The 23507-nt window shown below is 38.0% G+C and overlaps 1 protein-coding gene across 3 annotated transcripts in view; it reads right to left on the bottom strand.

The window, feature by feature from the left end:
* LOC309502306 (R3H domain-containing protein 1-like) overlaps window positions 1-4109 on the bottom strand; it is a 59628-nt gene extending 55519 nt beyond the window's left edge. For all 3 annotated transcript variants that reach the window (XM_082174649.1, XM_082174648.1, XM_082174650.1), the window contains exon 1: window positions 3956-4109. The gene's annotated coding sequence lies outside the window, so the exon portion shown is untranslated. The remainder of the gene's footprint in view (window positions 1-3955) is intronic.
* Between the last annotated feature and the right edge of the window lie 19398 nt (window positions 4110-23507).

Below are 23507 nucleotides of genomic sequence, written 5' to 3'. Positions count from 1 at the left end.
ATTTGGTGTAGCCTACAGTTCAAATTTAAATGTTGGCGTTCAACTTTGCGTTTTAAAAATAGCCTACTTACAACAACCCTTCATTTTTCGTTTTTCATTTGGGGGTTAAAGGAAAAACGAGTGGACACAAAAGAACACGGACCTTTTGGACAGAAAGAATACATGAAAGCCAGGGTTCCTTATTAAATTCATAAAAGAAACAATACAGGGATAGCCTACTCTCAAAGAAATGCCACAATCAAGGGAGAAACATGAAGAAACTTAGCATATAGCCTATGTGCCGTTCGCATAAGGGTCTTTCCCTGACATTAATACTTGGATAAGACATTAATAATAATAATTTGTAGGGCGGTGGGTGAGATATAAACCTACTAACGTCCTCCGTTGCCATGATTTTTGGAATGACTGATAAAAAAAAAAAAAAAAAAGTTTTAGTCGGTTAATGGAAACGCCATCCTTTTGCAATAGTTATTTATCGATATTTAGAAGAAAAAAAAAGTTTTGCTCAAATCTGTAATGGAAAGGCACATACGAAGCTATATGAAAATGCAAAGCAGCTTATTTTAATTTGAAGCACTGAGCTGATGACAGCAACACAAGAGCCACACAGGTGTGGCTACTTAGTCGCTGTCCTCAGTGCCGTAGAAAAGCGCTGAATGAGTTCCCCTTCATGTCCGTTTCAGCGCTTTTCTGCGGCACTGAGGACAGCGACTAAAACTAGATGGGCCAAAAAAATGGGTCCCCTTTCATGTCCGTTTCAGCGCTTTTAGTTAATGGAAACGCGTCATTTCGCCTCTGACGCGCGTAAATTTCTAGACACGTCAGGCGCGAATTTGACGCGCTATTCGCGTCCGGTGTGAACGCACAGTAAAACGAAAAAAGTATTGCAATTTGTTTCCCCAATTTTATTAATTAAACAAATTCAAGTACACAGATATTTTGAAAAACAAATTTCCATGACTTTTCCAAAACTTTATGAGTTAATTCATTTTCCAAAACTTTTCCAGGCCTGGAAATTGCCATTTTAAAAATCCATGACTTTTCCAGGTTTTTCATGACCGTACGAACCCTGTTAATAGAATAAATCAGACTTTCCAAAGCTACAAATGAGAGAGAGGACTGTTTAAGATGAACTGATTCTGTAGAGCGCGTGACGTCACTGTCGGTGAAAAACACACAAAACACATCTAAAACGGGGAAGAGCTCTGAGATTGACTGTATAAACAGATTCGACAAGAAATGTGAGGTATATTTGTACAGATTGTGCTGATTGGCCAAATTATATCACGTGTCTCATGTTTCTTTTATGCTTGGTGACGCATTTGAAAAACAATTTAACAGCAGTAGGGCTGTGCGATTAATCAAGTTTTAGTTTCTGTTTTGATTTTGGCTTCTGAATAACTTTAGTAGTTTTAACAATAAGAATCACATATTTTTTTATTCATATAGTGAAGACTATGCTGTGTTTTAAAGTCCTCCTGTGGTGAAAATCCAGCTTTTAATGTCGTTTATATGTCTATGTGGTGTTTTTAATATGCTTTAAGACAAACCATGTGTAAATTCATAAGTCGACAGCATTGCTGAGTATTTTCTCCTTAAAACTGCAGTGAACCAAAGACAGTCTCAAACACACACTTTGAAATCGCTGGTGTTTCTGACGTCACAAACTACCTTGTAACCAATCAGATCAACGTGTGATCGTCAACCAGTGGATCTCTGAGCTGAGTGAGTGAGTGGAGGCGGGGCTCATTTGCATATTCATAAAACCACGTACACTAAATGAGGCAAGGTTTTGCCTGACAGGGTTCTTTTCCACGGAAAAAACTTTTAAATGTGTCATTTTGGTGATCAAAGGTGAGGGATAAAATGATTGAAAGTTTAACTCAGGGTTTAATGACTATTGTGACAACTGAATATTTTACTGTGTTTTAAAATGTGCAAATAGATAAAGTCCATAGGCTTGCTCCAGTCTGGATATTCTCCATAGTATCTCAAAATTGAGAAGATCGCGATTCGGCTCGTGATTGTTTGCTATTAGATGATAGACCCCTATATCGGCATCCCTTCCAAGTGGACTTAGTGTCCAAATCCACTCACTTGTTTTCATTCACTCCTTCAAATGAACTATATTAGCGGACAAATGTAGGGAATAGTGAATGAGGGTAAAGGGGGCGACTTCGGACACAGCCTCATCAGTGCTTTTAGGTTTGGACGAGAAACTTTTGGAAAACGCTAGTGTGGACGTATCCTCGAATCCCAGTGAGCTTAACCTGCTGATTAAAACAGTTCTGGCTCTGGATTTTTCTGAACGGTTCATGAAGACGGCTCACGGGGGCCGACGGCTCTCAGGTGAGTTGGTCCCGTGGGGTGATGTGCACCTACAGTACATGTGTTCAGTACTCTTCAGCAGAGCTCATATATCACCGGCACACTATTAATATCAGCCGCTGACAGATACAGGCCACGGAGGAACACCGCAGAACAATACTGCTGATAAGAGCACTTATAATGTGATAAGACTGCAGCAATATCATGCACATGCCTCTAGACTGAACACTCGGTTTTCTCCTCTCTTTCCCAAATGATAATTACATTTCCAACTAAAAATGGCACCCTCACTTGTTTTAAACAACACCTTTGCTTTGTGTTTGAAGGCAGATTTGCAAATCGGCTTTAAGTCGATGTGTGTCCTGTGTACATTGTACTACGTCACTACTAAGTGCACTTGACAGCTACAGCCTTATTTAACACACCTAGTTCAACTCATCCACTCATTACAAAATCTTCTGTTGAACCGGTTCCCAAACACTGGAAAATGATGCAAACTGTGATATAACCAATAAAAACATTCAGAGGAAATTGGATATAAAAGTCTTAATGCAATAACGCCTACGGTGTTACATCGGATCATTTCTAAGGCTTCTGAAATATCAACATGATCAACTGTTGAAAAACCTGTTGGACACAATCTACTAAACGCCTTTTGTTGTCTGATTCCAAGTAAGTCTTTTTTCCAAGTAAACGGCCTTTTAGTATCATAAAGAACAAACAATCTCCTTCAGGTCGTGGTTCACAAAAAAAACCTGTGAAATATGTACTGATTACTTAAGTTAACAGAAGAATAACTTTTGTATTGTTAGTAATGTTTCAAGTTAAACACACACTGATTGAAGCAACTTCGGTATACTTAATTATCTATACATCATTGTTTAGAAAAATCAAATGTGAGTATCAATTATGATCCATCAGGCTTTTGAGGGACGTTGACCACAAGACACTCACTATCAACAATTCGTGTCACTTATTAGCTGTATCTCATAAATATGACTTCATATGTAGCCTAATTATTTTAAAACAAAGCTATTTTTCGTATGTGGAGGGAATGTGCTTCCATAGTACACGGCTAATCAGATGCAGAATAAACGATTGTGACTAAACAGAAACCATATTTAACCTTATCTAGTCAAATACTGCATTGCTAAAATCTGTCATTCACTCTGACTGAATTTCTCACTGACAACAGTTAGCATGTGTTAGCTGTGCTGCTAATAGACAGCCAATAATAAGATGTGTATTTGACAGCACGTTGACATTTATGAAGCCAAAATGTAATCTCAAAATGAAATCTATTGATCCAGATCAGTTAATACGTATTCGTGTGACATGTCAATCACTTAAAATCACAGGCCTGTTGAGTTCAGTCAGACACCGGTTTCAATGAAACACATGGCGCACTTATTTACAATCGCAGTAAAATCACAACATGAACTAACCCGAGCTATTCGCACGATATAAAGGATTAGTACAGTCAGATTATTTGTTAAAATGAGCTGTCTTAACTAAGCAGCTAATGCAGATACCGCGTTAGCAGACTTGCTAATCAGCCGCTCATGCAGCCGTTGGCCATATTATAAACAGTACCTTACACAGAAAACAAGTATAAACATATTCTTACCGGTTCCGTTAAAGCGTGTCGTTTGTGGACGGTAATGCTAATATGTTGGGAGTGTTTGTTGTCATTTACTGTGGAAAATAAAGGAGCGACTGCTGAAGAGATCGGCGTGGAACACGTTGAGGGACACCTCGTTTGGTCCAATCAGAGCAGACTATTTCCTATCGAGAGCCAATCACTTCACAGTGTTGACATGAGAGGCGGGTGTTAACGCAAGGGCTCTATAAATATCAGCAGGAGCTGTGGAAAGGACGCACATGAGTGGAGATTGAGTGGGTGTTGGCATGTTTATGCAAATTTTTGTGATTTTTTCCCGTGATGTATGTGGGTAATTGGAGAGGTAGATAACCGCAGCACGCCTGTTGTGTTCCTCATTTGTCAAGTCACAATTATTTCTATACCTACCTCTTTATACGATACAGATTGTTCCAAAGCAGCTTCAGGAAAATAACAGAATCAATGATGCATAGGCCTATATGTAGTCAAATATGAGCTGTAAAGTATACTGTAAAGCAGCTCTAAAAGCAATAGTGTCGTTATATAGCTCACTCAGTGTTGATTCAGTTCAGTTCAATAATTTTGTAAAGGTAATCAGTTATTAAACGAACAGTTTCACAGAAGACAATAGTGTAATTATTCAGCTCAATTAAGTTCAAGTTCTCATCTGACAGTGTTAATGCAGTTAGATCAATAACATTAAGTGTCTTTTAACCCCCTCCCCTCAAATTAATGCTAATGTAGTTTGAGTGCTACTTTTGCATTGTAACACTAAACTCAAAACTCATTCACCTTTTTTTATTATGTGATCAAATTTTACATTTATGCATTAGGCTGACGCTTTGTGTACTTACATTTGACCAGTTCTTGCTTTCCCTGGGAATCAAACCCAAGAGCTTAGTGTTGCAAGCACCATAATCTACACTCTTGAAAATTAAGGTTCTTTACTGGCATCAGTGGTTCCATGAAGAACCTTTTACATCAGTGGAACCGTTCCATTGCAGAAAAGGTTTTTTAGAGTAAAAAAACAAAGGTTCTTCAGATTTTTAATTGTTTTTCACACTAAGAAAACACCGAAAAGTTATTTGTGGAACCAAATATGGTTCTTCTATTGCATCGCTGTGAAAAACCCTTTTTGGAACCTTTATTATAAAAAATATCCATATTTATAACTATAATCACTCGCTTCCAGTAACGGTTGTATACAAGTCTAGTTCAGGCAGAAGAGTGACCTCTGACCTCTGACGTCATGCGTCGAGTCAGGGGTCACTTTTACATCGGAACTAAACTTGCGTACGGCCGTTACTGGAAGCCATTGATTATAGTTATAAATATGGATATTTTTCTTTTTTTTAAAGCGGCCTTTATTAACCCCTGGAGCCGTATGGATTACTGTATAAACTCAGGCTCTATTCATTCCCATTATAAAGCTACATCAGTACTACATTAAACTACTATATATAATGTTGAATATAATGTATAATAATGCAATGGGGGAATATTTGTGGGTCCAGATAATGCCAAATGTCTGATGTTACCAGTAAAAAGTGACCTACATTATTTTAAATACATCTAATCAGAGTGAAATCATATTTGTCTAAAATAATTCTGTATTTTCATCTTCAGAATCATGAATATTGTTATTCTGGTGTCTCTATTGTCCTGCATTGGGTTTCCAGCACCAAGTCCAAGTCTATTCATTTACACACCAGTGTAATATCAAATTTAGCATTTGAATCAACAGTACATTTGCTGTTAACCTTTTATCATATGTCTTGGAGTATCGCAATAACATCGTATCGTGAGTTCAGTATCGTGATATGTATCGACTCGTTACACCACTAGTGTTAATATATCTCCAATTCGGCTGAAAGAAGAAAGTCATATACACCTATGATGGCTTAAATGTGAATAAATATGGTATAGTTTTCATTTCTGGGTGAACTAACCCTTTAAGAGTGTCTGTTTGAGCTACAGGAAAGCATTAAATCATTGTTTATTTTTGCCCTCTCTCAATTGACAAGATCTTCAGATCCGCCGATCTAACCCTAACTGTACAAGATAGCCTTTATCTGTGGAAACGCTTTCAGAGCCTTTTCCCCTGTCGAGTTGCACCAAATCCATTTGCTTTTGACAGTTTAACACGGTCCGAAGCGGACCACCAACCCGGCACAGACCCGACTGTAGCAAACAGCACTTCCAGACGATCCCGAGGCTTTCCGAGAAGAAAGCTGTAATTCAGCGAGGGCAGCCTCTGCTTCCCGGCCTTCTCTCTAAATTGGTTGATACCTTTGAGAAGTCACTTGCTGACGTTCATTCTCCTGTGAAGAGACGCTGTTAGTTTTATATAACACTGTGTGGGAGGCCGGTGACGATCGCAGCCCATCCAGTGCAGTGTGTGTGTGGGCAGCCGCTTTTAACAAATGGATACTGGCTCACACTCAGGTTATGGGGGAGTACAGGAATAAAATTATGTAAATACCCTCCAAAGTAGTGACACACACACACACACACACACACACACACACACACACACTCAAACAGAGCTTGAAATATCTATTGATCTGTGCTGAATATTGTGTGTGTGTGTGTGTGTGTGTGTGTGGGTCTGCTCTTAATTTGGAATGGCAAATCCAGAAAATGAAGCTGAATTTAAACTCGAGATCAAATAAGAGTGTCGCTTCCACTTGAATATTTAGTTCAGACTGCAGCACTTCATTGGATTTCAGAGCATTGGCTACTAAAGAGAAAAGTACTTCCCATTAAACCCAATAGCTGATCACACAGATATGATCGGCTGAGGGAAACACTCTCTGCTGAGGTTTATCGCCTATAAATCTGATCTAATCAGTCATATCCCACTGCTGCCAGTTCTGTTTTTATACCTTTTGCTACTATTTATTGCCTATATTTACTGTTGTGTCACTGTTGTTTCCTTAAGGAACCGTGTTTTGTTTCTATCCATTGCCACTGGATGTGCTATAGCTAAAGTAATATTATTGATTTGACTGCACTGACACTATAAGACGAGAACAAAACTGGAACTGAATTTAGCTGAATAATATTGTCTTCTGTGGAGCTGCATCAAATGTGTTTCATATTTGATGAGTTTTTGCAACATCGACAGTTACTGAATCACTGAACTAAATTAAGATGAATAATATTGTCTTTTGCTGAGCAGCTGCTTTATATCTGAAATCGAATTTGTTAACTTCAATTAACTTTAGCTTTACACAAAAAACTCTTTCGCTGAACTTTGGTTTTGGCAACCAAAAGACAGTACTGGGGCCGGTTTCACAAAGCTATTTTAGAGCGGTCTATAGTGTTAGACAAGTCTAAAATTTGCTCATAGACTAGACTCTAATGCAAGTTAGACTGTTTCACAAAAATAAAGACTGACTTAATTTAGACCAATTAGACCCCTTCCCCCCAGGCTAACTTAGGTCTAAGACTCTGTGTTACCTTGGCAACCAGCAGTAACAATCAGTTACATTACAAACAGCCAAAAGAAAAGGGAAAATGGCTCATAATTTAAAAATTTCTTCTTGTTACTACATTCTCCGCTAAATTTCCCAAGTAAAATGTCCTTGTAACTGTTACACTCCTCCAACAAACACATATTATCCGCTGGGGTAAACTGCACTGAGCGGTTGAATGCGCTTACTCGATTTTTTTGTTTTGAAAAGTGTCTTATTTTACCCAGAATGCATTGCAGTGTAGTCCTACTTAAGATAGTCAAGTGTCTTAAGTGCTTTGTGCAACGGTCTGATTTAGATGTCTATCTGAAGTCTGACTATCTACTATATCTAAGCCATAGTCAAAGTCTATCTTTGTGATACCGGCCCCTGGTTACATCCATAACATTTCCTATAGTTGTTTTTTTTTTTTTTTTTTTGGCTAAATGGTAACTATTTTAAATATCAGCATAATAGAACATTAACAAGTCTCTCCATTTTCTTGTTTTGCTAAAAAAAAATATCCCTTTTGACCAACAATTACTCTCCCAATCAAACTCCATGCAAAGCATGATGGGAAATGGGAATCCTGTTTTCTATGTATAATGGAGACACTGAAACGTTCTCCCAACATGAAAACATTGAGTTAAAGGAGAACTCTGTAACTCTAGCGAACTCTAGTCACTTCTTCGCTGATTTTCCCTTTTGTTGTCGCATGTTTTCCCCACGAGCTCCCCCTACAGCTGTGGGGGGGCGTATATTTCACAACACAGTCGTAAAAAACTCACTTGCGGCGGCCTCCTCCCCCTCTCTACCGCTGCTCATGTGCGTTTGTTTTGATCGGAGCAAGCCAACTGTATCGCGTGGAGCTATGTCTACCGAGGTGGGTAATCTGGTAATACATCATACATGCGTGTGTGTTTATGTCGAATTGCCGTAAAGCAATTTGTGTTTCGCGCTCGTTCTCGTTCTAGTTCTCGCTTCTCACGAGACTTCCAATTTCACTTTGCCGGGACGGCAGTGCGCAAGTTGCAAGGTTGGTTTTCCGCCTGGGAACGCTGGGGGGAGCGGGGAAAGTCACCAATATCACCAGAACAGGTTGTTTAACCATCCAAATGATTTCTAGACAGTTTTATTAAGTTAAAAAAGTTACCAAGTTCTCCTTTAAGCCATAGAGGAACCGTTTCAAGTCAGTTTAACATCTCGCAATCACGTTTGAACAAGAAACCTAATTTAATGATGTTAAATCAAAATTAATTATTTAAATGAAGTAGGCCTATGAAAAGTAATCTTGTGCAAAAAACCCCCACTTAATTTCAACATCTGACGCAAAGCATGCTGGGAACTAGAACACTGCTGCACTCATTCACTTTAAGTTCAGCTTTTTCTATAAAGTACAATAAACTTTCAGTAATATCTGAGCTCATTTCATTTGACTCATTTGTTTTACAGGAACATTCTAACCTCTCATGCTACACATTTTTTTTTGATAAAGGCAAGAAAACGCATGAGGTGACGTGACGAAATGAAACCCCCTGTTTCTTTCTGTACATTTAAAAAGCTGTGCTCTCAGACAAAAACGATTCACTGCATGTCAGTAAATACCATGTGTAACGTGGCTTGATCCTCTACAGAGAGCGTCAGCTTCAGAATTATAATCAGGTATTCTCTTGCATTCAGCCGCTTGAACTGAACCCATTCAAGAAAGCCGAACAATACAGGCATCAGCACGACGTGACAGCGCTGGGCTTATCTGTCCGAAGCACACAGGTCAACCAGCCAGCTTTACCAACCGGCCAGATCATCCAATGACAGCGCAAACCATGATCCCAGGACTTTGTGTTGTGATATATGATCAGCTCTGGAGGCTGGACTGTGTGCGTGTGAAGATGCTGAAGACGGACAGGTTATTTATCTGTAAATTGATCGGCGGGTCTTCAAGGGAGGAGGCCGCCACTCGTCCCCTGGTGAAATTGGGAGGGCAGTTTGCGCTCGCACATTCAGCACAGCTTTAGCCCTTTATAATGGAGCAATCTAGCTCCCCTCGCATTCCCCCAGATGGCTTTTCCCCTCCGTATTATTCATCCTGCTAAATTTTTTCCCAAGTTTATTGGTCCCCTGCAGCCACATTTTACTGGGCAGTTGACCTGCGTCATTCATATTCATTTGCCCGTCCTGGTGAATATCGTCGCCTCAGGGTTTGTCTTCACACTGACCCGAGCGCTTATGTCGGATTTCCGAGCCGTTTCATTTAGGACTGACAGTGGGAATGAGAGGAAGGATTTTAGGCACTCTTTACAGAAGCGATCGTCACGGTCAATCTGCAGGACGCATGCAAGAAGCTGCTCAAAACTAGCATTCTGCCCTGTAGAAAAGCAGAAAGCTAAATGCATGCATATAAAGGTGCAAAAGGTGCATTAATTAACCTTTTAATTTAAAAAAAAAAAGTCTGTATCTGTTAATATTAGCTACATAATGGACCTGAGCATGAACTATAGGCTATAGTTGTTTTTTTGTTAACAAACAGTAAAGATTCATATTGACATTTTTATGTAACATTAATGGGAATTATAATGGGGATTATAAAAAGAGCAATATTTGTATCCAGGGATGCATGCTATATCGGCCGATATACGTTGGCTGATATATTAAAGCCGATAAATAATGCATTATGTTCAACATGATGGTTTTGAATTGCTTGAAAATTATTGGAATCACTTCAAAAAAGGAAAACACTGTAAAGTGCGGCACAAGCCTGTCATATATATAGGCTACATAAAATTATAATGAGAACATCATTATAATTGTGTGTTTGGGACATTGATTTTTATGGTGAGACTTTTGTTTTTATAATCAGGCTCTTAAAAATGATTTTAAAAAACTTGGATTTAGATTTATCGGCCAATATATCGGTTGTCGGCTTTCAAATATAAAGAATTATCGGTTATCGTATTGTAATTTTTTTTTTATATATCGGTGCATTCCTATTTTTATCATTACGATAATAGAAGTAGTGACACAGAAATTAATTTAAAACTGCTGTTCAGCACCAATTATTTATGTTTCTGCAACAACAAAAAAGATGCAAAATACGGAGCCCCTATAAAGGGACATGATGATTGAAAGACAACCTATGAGATAGGAGGAAGATTACTTCAAGCCTGCAAAACTATTGCATTCCCTCAAGAAACTTCATGTTTCTTCACAAAAGCACTAAAACAGTTTTCCCTCCCACCTCATTCACTCTTAAAGATAAAGGTTCTTTATTGTCATTGATGCTTCCATGAAAAATCTTTAACATCAATGGAAGTTTCTGTTGAATGATAAACTGTTCCATAGATTTTTAAAATGCTCTTCGAACTAAGGGAAAATGGTTCTTCTGTTCACTGAAAGGTTCTTTGAGGAGCCAAAAATTATGCTTCTATTACATTGTTATATGTTTTCTCTTCTGTTCTATTCTATTTTATATCTACTTTAAAAAATAATAATATGTATACTACGTTAGACCAAACTGAAGGGTCACAGCACATATTGTTGTCCTGCTTCTATTCCTCTCCTCATTTGTAAGTCTCTTTGGATAAAAGCGTCTGCTAAATGATTAAATGCAAATGAAAATGTAAATGAAAACACCCCTTTGGAACTTTTATTTTTAAGAGTGTATTATTTCCATTAAAGTTTCCCCGGGAACGCAAAAACATTGATATATAGGCTAATTTTTGCTCCCATTTCTGTTTACCATCTCGATGTCCCTTTAGAGGCTCTACTAATGTCACGCGGGGACTTCCAGAAACATAAGTGATGATCATTTAATGTTTCTTTTCGTTTATTTTTTTATGAGAATTTTTTTTTTTTTTTTGAACCAGTTCATTTAAATGCACTACAAACATGCAACCGCCTTACTAAAATGAATTATGCCATTTCAGAGAGAATTCCTCGTGGACTGTTTGATTTGTGCTTCAGCTCTTCACTGCGAGAAATATGATGACCAGCCATGTACTGTAATCTTTGTAACGCTCAGTGCTATACTACAGAAACTACACTGTTAGACTTTTTATCGTATTTTTGCGGTAACTTACTGGCAGCACTATTGCCAGTAAGTTACCGTAAGTTCCCCTTTACAGTAGCTTACTGTAAATGTGTCTTACGGTATGATGCCCTTACCGCAATTTAATTTTACAGTAAGATGTCCTTACCGCAATTTCATTTTACAGTAAGATGCCCTTACCGCAATTTCATTTTACAGTATGATGCCCTTACCGCAATTTCATTTTACAGTATGATGCCCTTACCGCAATTTCATTTTACAGTATTATGCCCATTTTACACTTTTATTTTTTATATTTTACATGAATGCTATTTAATTTAATAAATTTCAAAAAAGTGACTTGAGTCCATGTGCATCAGCATATTCTTTATTCACTCTCACAATCAATTACATCCATTTTATTTATTTATTGTGATGCAACATTAGGCAAGGCAGTTTTATTTATATCGCACGTCATACACTTTGGCAATTAAAAGTGCTTTACACAGTAAGGAATTAAAATAATTACAAAATTACAAAAAAGGAAAATTAAAGTGCCCCTATTATGGATTTCTGAAAATTACCTTTCATGTAATGTGTAACAGCTCTAAGGCCTCGTTTACAAGTAAAATGTAACCCAATTCTGATTTTTTGCTCATGTGTGACACAGATCAGATGTGTTCTATGACAGTGTAAACAGGAAAAAAAAAACACATGCATTCAGATATTTCAAGATCGGTTTCAGGCCTCATTCATATGTGAAAATAAATCAGATATAAATCAGATATGTGCCAATGCGACTGTCAAGTAAACAGGCTGATCGGATTTTCTGAGGCATTAGGCTACTTCTCCGCGGTTTAATGACAAGAGCAACCCCGATGCGCGTCTGCAAAGGGACGGATGGCCTGTCGAAACGTTGTGTCATCGTAGGAGAGGAATGTGGACAAACGTTGACACAACATATCAAAGGTTGGCTTGCTCATCCTAAAATTTCGGACCCACTGCTTCTCGTTAAAGCTCGCCACAATATGCTCCTACCAGTCCTGAGATCTCTCTAGCACACAATAACTGAAGCATATGCGTGCACTGCAATGATGGCACTTTTCGTCCTCCTCTGCCTCATAATCATGGTGATGTTTGGCGAACTTCGCATATATCGCAGAGCTATCATCAAGCATATTTCGCATTTGTCCATCTGTGTAAGATAATTGAACCCTTTAAGCATGCGCAATGTTTCAGATAGTATGGCAATTGTAAACACCTGAATCGGATATGGGTCACAATTGAAAGAACATGTAAACCGACGGTCAAAAAAAAAAAAATCAAATATATAGCCAACAAATCAGAATTGGGCATCAAGACCTGCAGTGTGAACGAGGCCTCTGAGGCCTAATCGTTTTTCAAACGAGTCATAAGCCATTTAGTGGTGACGTCAAGACGGAACATTAGCATATTGCCGACACCAGGGAAAACTTGAACCCCTTCAAACACTACAGCTGATCCCTGTGGATGCTGGATAGCATCATGTTGAGAAGACGCTGTGCTGTACAATGTGACGGTAAAGCCAGTTTTATTTTCACTGCCCAAGGATGAGCATGTGAAGAATCAGTGGTTAAAGTTCATCTTTACCATGATATCATTGCAGTTTAATCCTAAACTTTTGCTGTGTTCCCTTTATTTCACTGACGACAGCTTCTCAAATCTCGGAGTTCAATGCAGGATTCGCAAACCGCTTGCTTTTGAAAGATGGTGTTCTAAATAATTAGTTTTGAGTTTTATATTGTGTTGGTCTCCTGCTAACTGGCTAACTCACATTATCACTGTCTTACTTAAAGGGTTAGTTCACCCAAAAATGAAAATTCTGTCAGTAATTACTCACCCTCATGTTGTTCCAACCCCGTAAGACCTTCGTTCATCTTCAGAACACAAATTAAGATATTTTTGATGAATCTGAGAGCTGGATCACTCCTCCATAGGCTTCTAAGGGATTGGAACTTGCTGGCCCAGAAAATGTATTAAAGACATCGTTAATATAGTCCAAGTGACTACAGTGGCTCAATCTTAAGTTTATAAAGCGACGAGAATACTTTTTGTGCGCAAAAAACACACAAAAATAACGACTTTATTCCACTATTCGCGTACAACACAGAAGCGCTGCGCAGTTATACTACGTGAAAAAAACTCGAGGCCCAGAGAAAACTAAATGAATAGTGGAATAAAGTCGTTATTTTTGTGGGGTTTTTGCGCACAAAAAGTATTCTCGTCGCTTTATAGACTTAAGATTGAGCCACTGTAGTCACTTGGACTATAGTAACGATCTCTTTAATACATTTTCTGGGCCAGCAAGTTATAATGTCTTAGAAGCCTATGGAGGAGTGATCTAGCTCTCAGATTTAATCAAAAAATATCTTAATTTGTGTTCCGAAGATGAACGAAGGTCTTACGGGGTTGGAACAACATGAGGGTGAGTAATTACTGACAGAATTTTCATTTTTGGGTGAACTAACCCTTTAAATACCTATGCTAATCAGTTTATGGGCCAGGATTATCTATAACTGTGTCTATTAATGCAGTGTATCACTAAGAAACGTCCTGCTTGAGTCGTCCTTGTGATGGAGGTTCGGGTTGAATAACTAGTTCTTCCAGTGTTTCATTATTGTACTTGCGTTCGGATTGATTTGGTAAAATCGACGTCATTGTTTGTTACTGTGTTTAGTTTACAGTGTAGGAAGCCTCAGGACAGCTGATGTTGTTATGGCAATGGGTGTTTTTGTTTAAGACGCGCGCTGTATGCAGTAAACCAATCACAACAGACTGAGCTGTCTGGCCAGTAGCATGTGGAAAGGAGGGATTTAGAGAGATTGATTCATCTGACGAGCCGTTTAAGAATCTTTGAAAAAATGTGGTGATGTGCAAATGTATATTATGAGAAAAATAAACCGTTTTTTTTACCTTTGATGCATGTAAACCTGTTGTAGGTAAGTGTTGTAGTAAATAGCATAATAGGGGCACTTTAAAACAGTTATAAAAACAATAAAAAAAATTTACAGTACAGTTATAAAATAAATTAAAAGAATAAAAAGATAATATATAGATACATTTCTCATCTGGCAATACACCGGTGTATCATATTTTTCTCAACTCCCAGTTTTACGCTGAGATTTTCCCATGGTGATTACACTGTGTCTGTGGTGTTCTTGCGGCACGCCTAAGAAATCAACTTATCCAAAAAAACTGATTTTTCCCTAAAGTCGTACATGAGAAGCTCTAGGACTGACTCACGGGGTAACCTCGGGTTCACTGCCCCATCAGTCCGCACCCCAAAGATTTGTCCAGAAGCTCTAGGAATGGAATCGATCCAGTCCGCACCCCACAGAACCTCAGTTTAATTACACGTCAAACTCACTACTTCACCACAGACAGAGGTCGTCAGCATGGTTTCATCTCTCAATTTCCCCAATTTAGTAATTTATGTTTGTCTCTTACCCAATTGCATTTGAGTTCAGTTTAGAATCAAAAGGAGGATGCAAAAAGAGAACTGAATTCATAACAAATCAAAGCAGGGATCATGACAATACGCAAAAAAAGCATCCCAGCTGGTCTTGACTGGCCTCCATACCGGTAAACCACTGATGGCTGATCTGAAAAAACAACAACAACAACAAAAAAAACTGAGAAAATGTGTGAGAAATGGTCATGAGTTTATTTAATCTAAATTTGTTCATGGACAGACGAGGAATCAACTTGTGCAACAGAAGTTATTACCAGTCGAGTTAGTTTAAATAGTATAGCTTTATTGCACATCCCTTGTTAGGGAACTCTATTAATTGCCTGAATGTACAATTACGTTGAAGGTACACTGAGTAACTTTATGGCCCTTCAAACTTAAATCTGAAATAGAAAGCTTTTGTAACATTACAAATGTTTTTACTGTCACTTTTAGCTCAATTTAATGCATCCTTGCCTTGCATCCTTATTCATTTCATTCAACAACCAAAAAAAATAATAAATAAAAATAAAATACTGACTGAACAGTAGTGCTTTCTATTTCAGATAAATGCTGTTGTTTTGAACATTCTATTCAAAGAATTCTGAAAAAAAGTGTACAACTGAAAATAATCAGAAATGTTTCTTGATTCACACAAGTGCCCCTAAAAAAGTTATGCTGCAAGTTCTGCATTACAATATGTTAATCACATAATGCATCTGATAGTTAGTCAAAACATACTTACAAAGTCAAAGATGCTCAGTGCTGAGGCTCTTAAAAGAGCCTTTGGGCTGTTAGCTCCTGTTGACAGGGAAAAGAGAGAAATAGAAGCAAGAAACATTATTTTTCAGCAATGATTATTGGCAAATGACTATATGTTAAGAACATGATAAATGACAGATCTAGGATGAATGCTAGATTGATCAATTTCACAATCAGATGACAGTTTTACCAACAATTGTCATAGAATTTAAAAAAAATTATATTTTGCAATGAATATTTTTTAATTAGTCGGCTTTTACATTGCTTTAAATGCCTTACTATTTTAACATGTCATATTTCGATCCTGTGCAAAGTGAATCCAGCATTTATACGTAGCTGTCACATCTCTTACATCGTGTCTACATTTTGTTAATGAGAGTTTTCGCGAGCCTGCATAATTCGGCACTGAATAAAAACTCCTGCGTTCTCCAGAGCGCGAAAACAAATAAGCAAATATGCACTGGAGCGTTTGGCAAATCTGTTTCGCCAATATATTATAACAGTATCAATCGAGGCTGCTCTTTCTTGCGTTTGAGAACTCGCATAGAACCGGGCCTGGGGCAGAGAGAGCGCGAGAGAGTGCCTTTGAGAAAACGCGCTAGGCCAAACTTACCTCAAAACGCCACACATTTAACTGAAGAGGAAAATATGCCATAACTGGTCGTAAAAAGGACAGAAAACCTTTGTTTGTGTAAATATTAGATTGGGTCCATCTACTGGAAAAGGCAGTCAGTCAATTCTATGGCATTTAATGGGATATTAAAGCGGCAGTTTCGAGGAAAATTTGACTGTCCTGTGAGCTGTTATTAAAAGCCTATTCGATTTTATTATTTACTTTCTTCATAAATTTAGCTATATTTAATTGATATTGGTAATGGTTTACTTTATAAAAGTAACTTATAAAATAAATGTGTTCAGTAAAAAGTACTTACCTCAGAAAAAAACCCAGCTGGCATCTAGCGATAGCGATCCACTCTCAGCAGGGACGTCCGTTATGAGCGCGCACTCGACACGTGACGTCACACAAACCTCAGTTTACATTCTGCCAGGTTGTTGCGCGGGCTTTGCAACAATTAAAATTTTGTGAGGTGTAAGCAAAGTTTATATATATATATGTTAATTTAAAATAAAATAAAAATACATTTATATAATTTATATTGCCTGTATGGGAACCAGTTGTGAATTTTTGTATATATATATATATATATATATATATATATTTTTTTTTTTTTTTTTTTTTTTTTTTTGTTATTGGACAAAATGCTCATATAAAAAATTACTCTGGTCTCTCACTAAGAACTCATTTTAATCCTTCCATCAACGTGTTTTTTATTTTTATTTATTTATTATTTAACTTTTAAACATCCAGTGGGATGTTATTTTTAAGCTATTCTAACATAGCTTAAAAATAAGAATGCAGATTCATGATTTTCATCTGCAGAACAAGATGGGGGAAAAATTATCATATAATATAAAACATTATCATATGATATTTTAATATGCCTAAAACATTAATACAATATGCATATATACAAACTTGAAAAAATCTGTCTTCTTCATTTACAGTAGCACTACTGCTTTTGCGTAAACAGTAAAGTACTGTAAATTCCATATACAGTAAGTTACTGTAAATTTCATACAAAATACCCATAATGCAGTGCATATTACAGTAGTTTACCGTAAATAATATAAGTGGTATTTTACTGGGCTTTTTTGCGGTAAGTAACTGTAAAATTACGGCAAAGTCTAACAGTGTAGCATGTAACATGGAAAAGCAACACTATTACTGACACGCTAGTGAAGAGTTAAATTAGCAGTATTTCTACTTAAAGTGAGTTACTCTCGGACACTAGCAGAATGACGGCATTACTGTCATTAATGGACTGTCTTGCCTTCTGCCTTTAGGCTTCTTTATATAGAATGTGAGAGTGCTGCGGGCGAGAGAGAGAGAGAGAGAGAGAGAGAGAGAGAGAGAGAGAGACTCACACGACCCGGATCCACCCATGATCCTCTCTGTTCAACAACTATATCGACTCATTCGGGTCTATTTTTATTTCTCTCAAGGAATTATCTGTGGTTGCCAGAATAATTCTGTAAAAATATAATAAAAATTTTAACATAGCCTATTTATACAGAACATGTGATATGCCATTTAAAATATATTTACAAAAATTAAACTACATTTTAGACTGGTAAATCACAGAGTCCGAGGCGACGCTGCTATTAAAAGCTGTTTTGATCCTTCAACAAACATCGACATCCATATAACACTGCTGGGAAAGAGAAACACATGATGAATCATAAGTTAATATATAGAAGATGCATCGTGTCAAATACAACACACTATCATGGTAACACACATGACACTAAAATAATGCAATAAAGAAGAAGAAACATCATTATTAAAATGAAAAAATATCAAATGTGAGTTGTTATACAGGGAATTCTGGGAATGGATTTTCACTGTAAATTATAAGATAATTTGTATTTTTTATTTCCAAAAATGCAGCATTTTAATGTAAAATTACATAAAATGTAAGGTTAGATCTACAGATGTCCCATATAAGGAACCTACAGGTCTTTATACTATACAGCATTTTATAGTTAAAATTACAATATTTTTTTACAGAGTAAATGACAACCCAAAGAACTCTCACAACAGCCTCATCAAACCATCTTTAACGGGAACCTATGATGGCCTTTTTCAAGTCTTGATGTTGTTTTTGAGCTCTAGAACAGGTTTTCCTGCTTGAATTTTGATTATTCTCCTCATATTCTCCATTGTAGCAGCTCCTCTCTTCCCAGTCTGTCAGTAACGCTCTGTTTACTTCCTGTCTCTATGAAGCCCCTCCTTCTGAAAAGCACACTGTGCTCTAATTGGTCGGCTGGAGCAGTGTGTTGTGATTGGTCAAGCGCTCTGTGTTTGGGAAATGTCTATTTTCAATTAATAATTCATCTGCAGCCGCTCTACTCCTGTAAATGACAGTGTAAACAGCCCAATAACTCTTTTATTTAAAGGCTTAATTTATGTCCCGTAGACCAGTCCGTTGCATTACGATTGAAACCAGTATCAATAATGTCAAAAATGTCAAGTTCGGGTGTGTGTATGCTGTTTAAATGAGTGTTCTCACCGATACGCTTGTTGTGATTCGCAGAGTTTTGGCGAGTTTTATAGACTTGATATTGTTTCTTATTCAAAAGTGGTGAGCCCCAGCACCCCCAACCTAAAACATCTTCCCGCGCTCCTGGTTTCAACTAGTAATGGGAAGTTCAGATCATTTTACTGACTCAAAAGGAACAAATCTTTTTTCAAGTCATTTTGTTCATTTCAGCAGATTTTCATAGTCAAATTCCCCAAAACATCAACTTGTTGGTCACATTTAGAATAATAAAAAAAAAATAATTGCAATGCAAGACCTCGGCCAAATTATGAGAGACCCGCTTATCTGGGTCTTCAGGCTTTGCAGTCTTATTGTCTTCCTCAGTTGTTCGTTCATCCTCATAACCTGAGCTATGCAGTGCCGGATAAAGAAATGATTAGTTCAACTCTCGAGTCGTTGGGTTCGAGTCGTTCGTACTTTTGTCACGTAACCGTAAGTTGTTATTATATGTAGTTTTGCTTTGCTTTGTTTTTGCTTTTTACCCATCATACGGATACATTTTAAAGCATCACCAACTCTTTATTACCACAGTCAATGTTATGGAACAGAACCATCATGACAGAAATGTAAAAAATAAAATACAAACATTTAAGAAATAAAAAAGCTATAATTGAGACCAGAAACGCATCATGTTAACTGTAAGAGTTAAAAAAACGCGCTTGTCTGAAAGGAAGTTTGGGAATTATTAACTTATTTCTGTATCCAATACAAGCGTTATGTCACATGACAAAAGAACGTATGACTCGGACTCGAACCCTAACACTCAAGAGGCTGGTGTTTCCTGCACAAAACCCAAAGGATGTTGCGCATGCGCGGTCAACACAAAATGAACGAATTACTCACTAAGACAGCTCGTTGTTCCCGAATCATATTAAAGATTTGTTCAAAATTAACGAATCGTTCATAGACGAACCATCATAGTTTCAACCAGACAGTAAAAGAAATGGACACAGCGACCCCATTGGATTCAACGGAGACAAAGTGAAGTCAATTAGAAGCTCTTACTTCCTGATGGTTGAGCGTACAGCGCAGACTCACACTGAGCTTGACGACGTAGATGTGACGTGAGCAACCCGTCTGTCTTCTAGTAGCTGTGCCAAGAGAAATCTGAATCATTCCCTTCCGAAACTTGCCGAGACGGAGAGTGTGAGTAGGAGGTGTCCATGAGCTAGGAGCAGGAGCAACTTTTGCTAAGTATTCTGATTAATGTGTCTTGCGAGCTTCTCCTCCTGTGCATACGGTAATCTCTCTACTGTGTGACAGAGAGTCGCGTGGTTATGACGCAATCGTTAGCCTATTTTTACAAAAACTGCTTCTACGGGGCCATAACGTAAGATACAAGGTAATGGAGCCTTTTATACATTTTCGTGTTTCTTTAGAAATAAATAATGGACAAATGGAGTCTTTAAACGCCTCAGATGTAAAGTTATTCGCTGTCAAAGTGACGCCAAAATGAATGGGAGTCAATGGAATGCTAACAGCAGGTGATGGTCCGCTAATCAATGGCGGCGCCCGGGAAAGCTTCACTTTCCGGCTGAAAGATTACCCCCTTGGTTTCAACACACTACTAACTAACTCAACCAGGCCCCGCCCCTTTATTCTGCATATTAATTATTTAAATGAGGAATATTGTGATGTGTTCCAAGACTACAATGGAGGCGTTTCAGGGAATTCAGAAACACTGACACTGATATAGAGAAGAACTCCCGCTGGAGGGACTTTCAGACCTTTTTCATGCTCAAACAGCAACATTACACACGAAAGAAATCTGAAAATTAATAAAAGCATAATAGGATCCCTTCAAGTGAAACTCCAGTGTCTGTTGATATACAGTAGTCTATGATATAAATGCTCTGGAATGGATTAGATGAAGACAGATTAAAATGCTCCACTGAGGAAACGCAGTAAAGAATAAATGACTAATATTCTGTTCAGAAACGATTGAATAGCAAACACGGCCACACGGTTCAGCCTCTCCACACTGAACTGATGATGAAGTGGAATAATGAGAAAGAGCGCGCGCCCGCGAAGGCCAGAAAGACCCACAGAGCAATAATTATGAATCAAACACAATCACAAACGCTAAATGCATCAGCAGGTGGAAGTATACTCACACGATCCTGCGGGTCTGCGTCAAAAGCAAAAGCACGAATCCACAGGGTCACCAACAATTAAGAGAGATCATTATCCCGCGTCTCACGTGGCCTCGCGCTGGCCGGCTTTGTTACGGGCTAATGAATTGTCACAGCTCACGTTAAGATGTCAGAATGAGTTCATAATGCTATCAGACAGACATCATCCTGTGTCAGATTGTTTGTTTATCTGGTCTGCGTGTGCTTGGGCGAGTCGAGAGATTTCTCACCTGATGCATGTTGAAGCTTTACAATTATAACAGGATCGGGACTAGAACAAAACTCGAACGGAACTGAGCTGAATAATGACTCTATTGTGCTTTTAGAGCTGCTTTACAGCTGGATTTTAATTTGTCTCATATTTGATGAAGTTTGCATCATTGATTCTGTGATTTTCCTGTTTATTTCTGTGAAGCTGCTTTGAAACAATCTGCATAGATTATATGGAATTTTCAGACATACTTCGTGATTTCAACCGAATATTTATGGTTTTTTCTCACACAACCCCATTAAAAAAGACGCTGCAAATGATGTGACCTCTGAGAAATCAAATCCCGTCCAGACAGGAATGCCTATGATTGTGAATATTCCCATTTCTCCTCATTTATCCTTTGCTTCAATGAATACTGTAACTAAAGCTCACATTGTACTTCTGAATACACCTTCATTATGGATTTTTGCCAACTTTCTGTGATAAATAAGAGTTGGTGGTTGGCCAGCTATTATCCTTCACCAATAATAAATGTGCACACATCCAGAGTTCTCTATTAATATGCTGCATGCGCTAAGAGTTGCAAATTAATTTAGAAATGAATTTCCGGCCATGCCTTTAAAATATGAATGTTTTGCTAATGTTCCCATTACGTTATGAAAAAGTTATTTCTGAATGTTCTCAGAACGTAAACGTCCAGTTTTGTCTTGATTATGTGAACACTAAAGTCCCCTTAAAACTCATCTTTGATCACCAAAAGACATATGTGTTTTTTTTCTTGAAAAAAATGTCTTCATGTCTTAAAATAGCTTGAATGTAACTCAACACCCTTTCCTCATTTAGTACGGTCCATGAATATGCAAATGAGCCCCGCCTCCACTCACTCACTCAGCTCAGAGATCCACTCAATGACGATCACATGTTGATCTGATTGGTTACAAGGTAGTTTGTGACGTCAGAAACACCAGCGATTTCAAACCTGTTTTTGAGACTGTCTTTGGTTCACTGCAGTTTTAAAGGTTAACTAAGTAACTTTTTTACCTTGACTGAACAGCTTCGGAGTCATTGGAATGGTTATATTACTTATTTCGGGTTGAAGTGGAGTCGTTTCGCAACCCCCTGGTGCCCGTGAGCAGAAAATCCGCACTTGCAACTTTGAGCAGGCGGGCCGCCGGCCGCCGCGTCAGGAAGTCTCGCGTGATATCAGGTCTCGCGATGTAAACAATTGCTTTACGGCCAAAAGAAATCTGCTAAAATGCTGTCATTATTGCGCTCCCTCACGCTGTTCGAACCCGAATGAAGAAGACGTTTTAAAGAATGTCACATCTGCTTTGATGTCGTTGATCTACTAGCCTCTGGTGTCTGAGAATCGCTAATGAGTTTTTACAACAGTGTTGTCAAATATCTATTCCGAAGCTGTGGGGGGAGCTCTAGAGAGAAACCTGCGAGCAAAAAGCGAGAATACAGCGAAGAAATCCCGAAACTACTGAGCCCTGCTTTAAGGAGAAAATACTCAGCAATGGTGTAGACTTATGAACATTCTATTAACGTTACTGGAAGAATGTTTGTTCATAACTTTGAGAGAACCTTGCCAGAATTTTCTGAGAATGAGTTAAACATCAATCTTTCCATTGCACAAAATTCTTTTTTGTGATGGAAAATTAACTTTAGATGATTAAAATGTTTTTCACACTAAGGAATAGTGATTAATCGCATCCAAAATAAAAGTTTGTATAGGATTTTTTGTATCATATAAATTATGTATAAATGCAAATATTTCTTAAATATATACATGCATGTGTGTGTATTTATATATACAAAATAACCATACACAGCACACACACATATATTATGTAAACACAAACTTTTATTTTGGATGTGATTAATCGCGATTAATCGTTACGCAACACTACAAGAACTATGCAAGAGACTGGAAGAACATATATGATTAAAATGTTTTTCACACTAATAAATATGCAAGAGATGTTCACTGAGGTGTTTTGGAGCATCGCGGTAACCTTTATTATTAAGAGTGTAGATCACAGTATTTCCATCATCAGCCCTTGCGAAACCCCGCAAACATGAAATGAATCAATAGGCAAATTACAAGCGAGTTAAAATCCGCGTCGGGTGTGAGCGCAGAGATTATGGGTCGAGTCGGAGAGGTTGGTGTCAGCAGAAGGGAATAAAGGGATTCTCCTCTGTCAGGTGGCCGGTGTGTTGGAGGAGAGATAACATTAGTGTTGTCAAGAAACTGACCCCAGATTTGCCGTCTGCGAGCGTCCCGCAGACAGACATGATTAATGCACGGAGACATCGCTCTCAG

This window comes from Leuciscus leuciscus (assembly GCF_965113295.1).
Source record: "Leuciscus leuciscus genome assembly, chromosome: 7".
NCBI lineage: Eukaryota > Metazoa > Chordata > Actinopteri > Cypriniformes > Leuciscidae > Leuciscus > Leuciscus leuciscus.
This window is presented reverse-complemented; position numbering and strand designations above follow the sequence as displayed.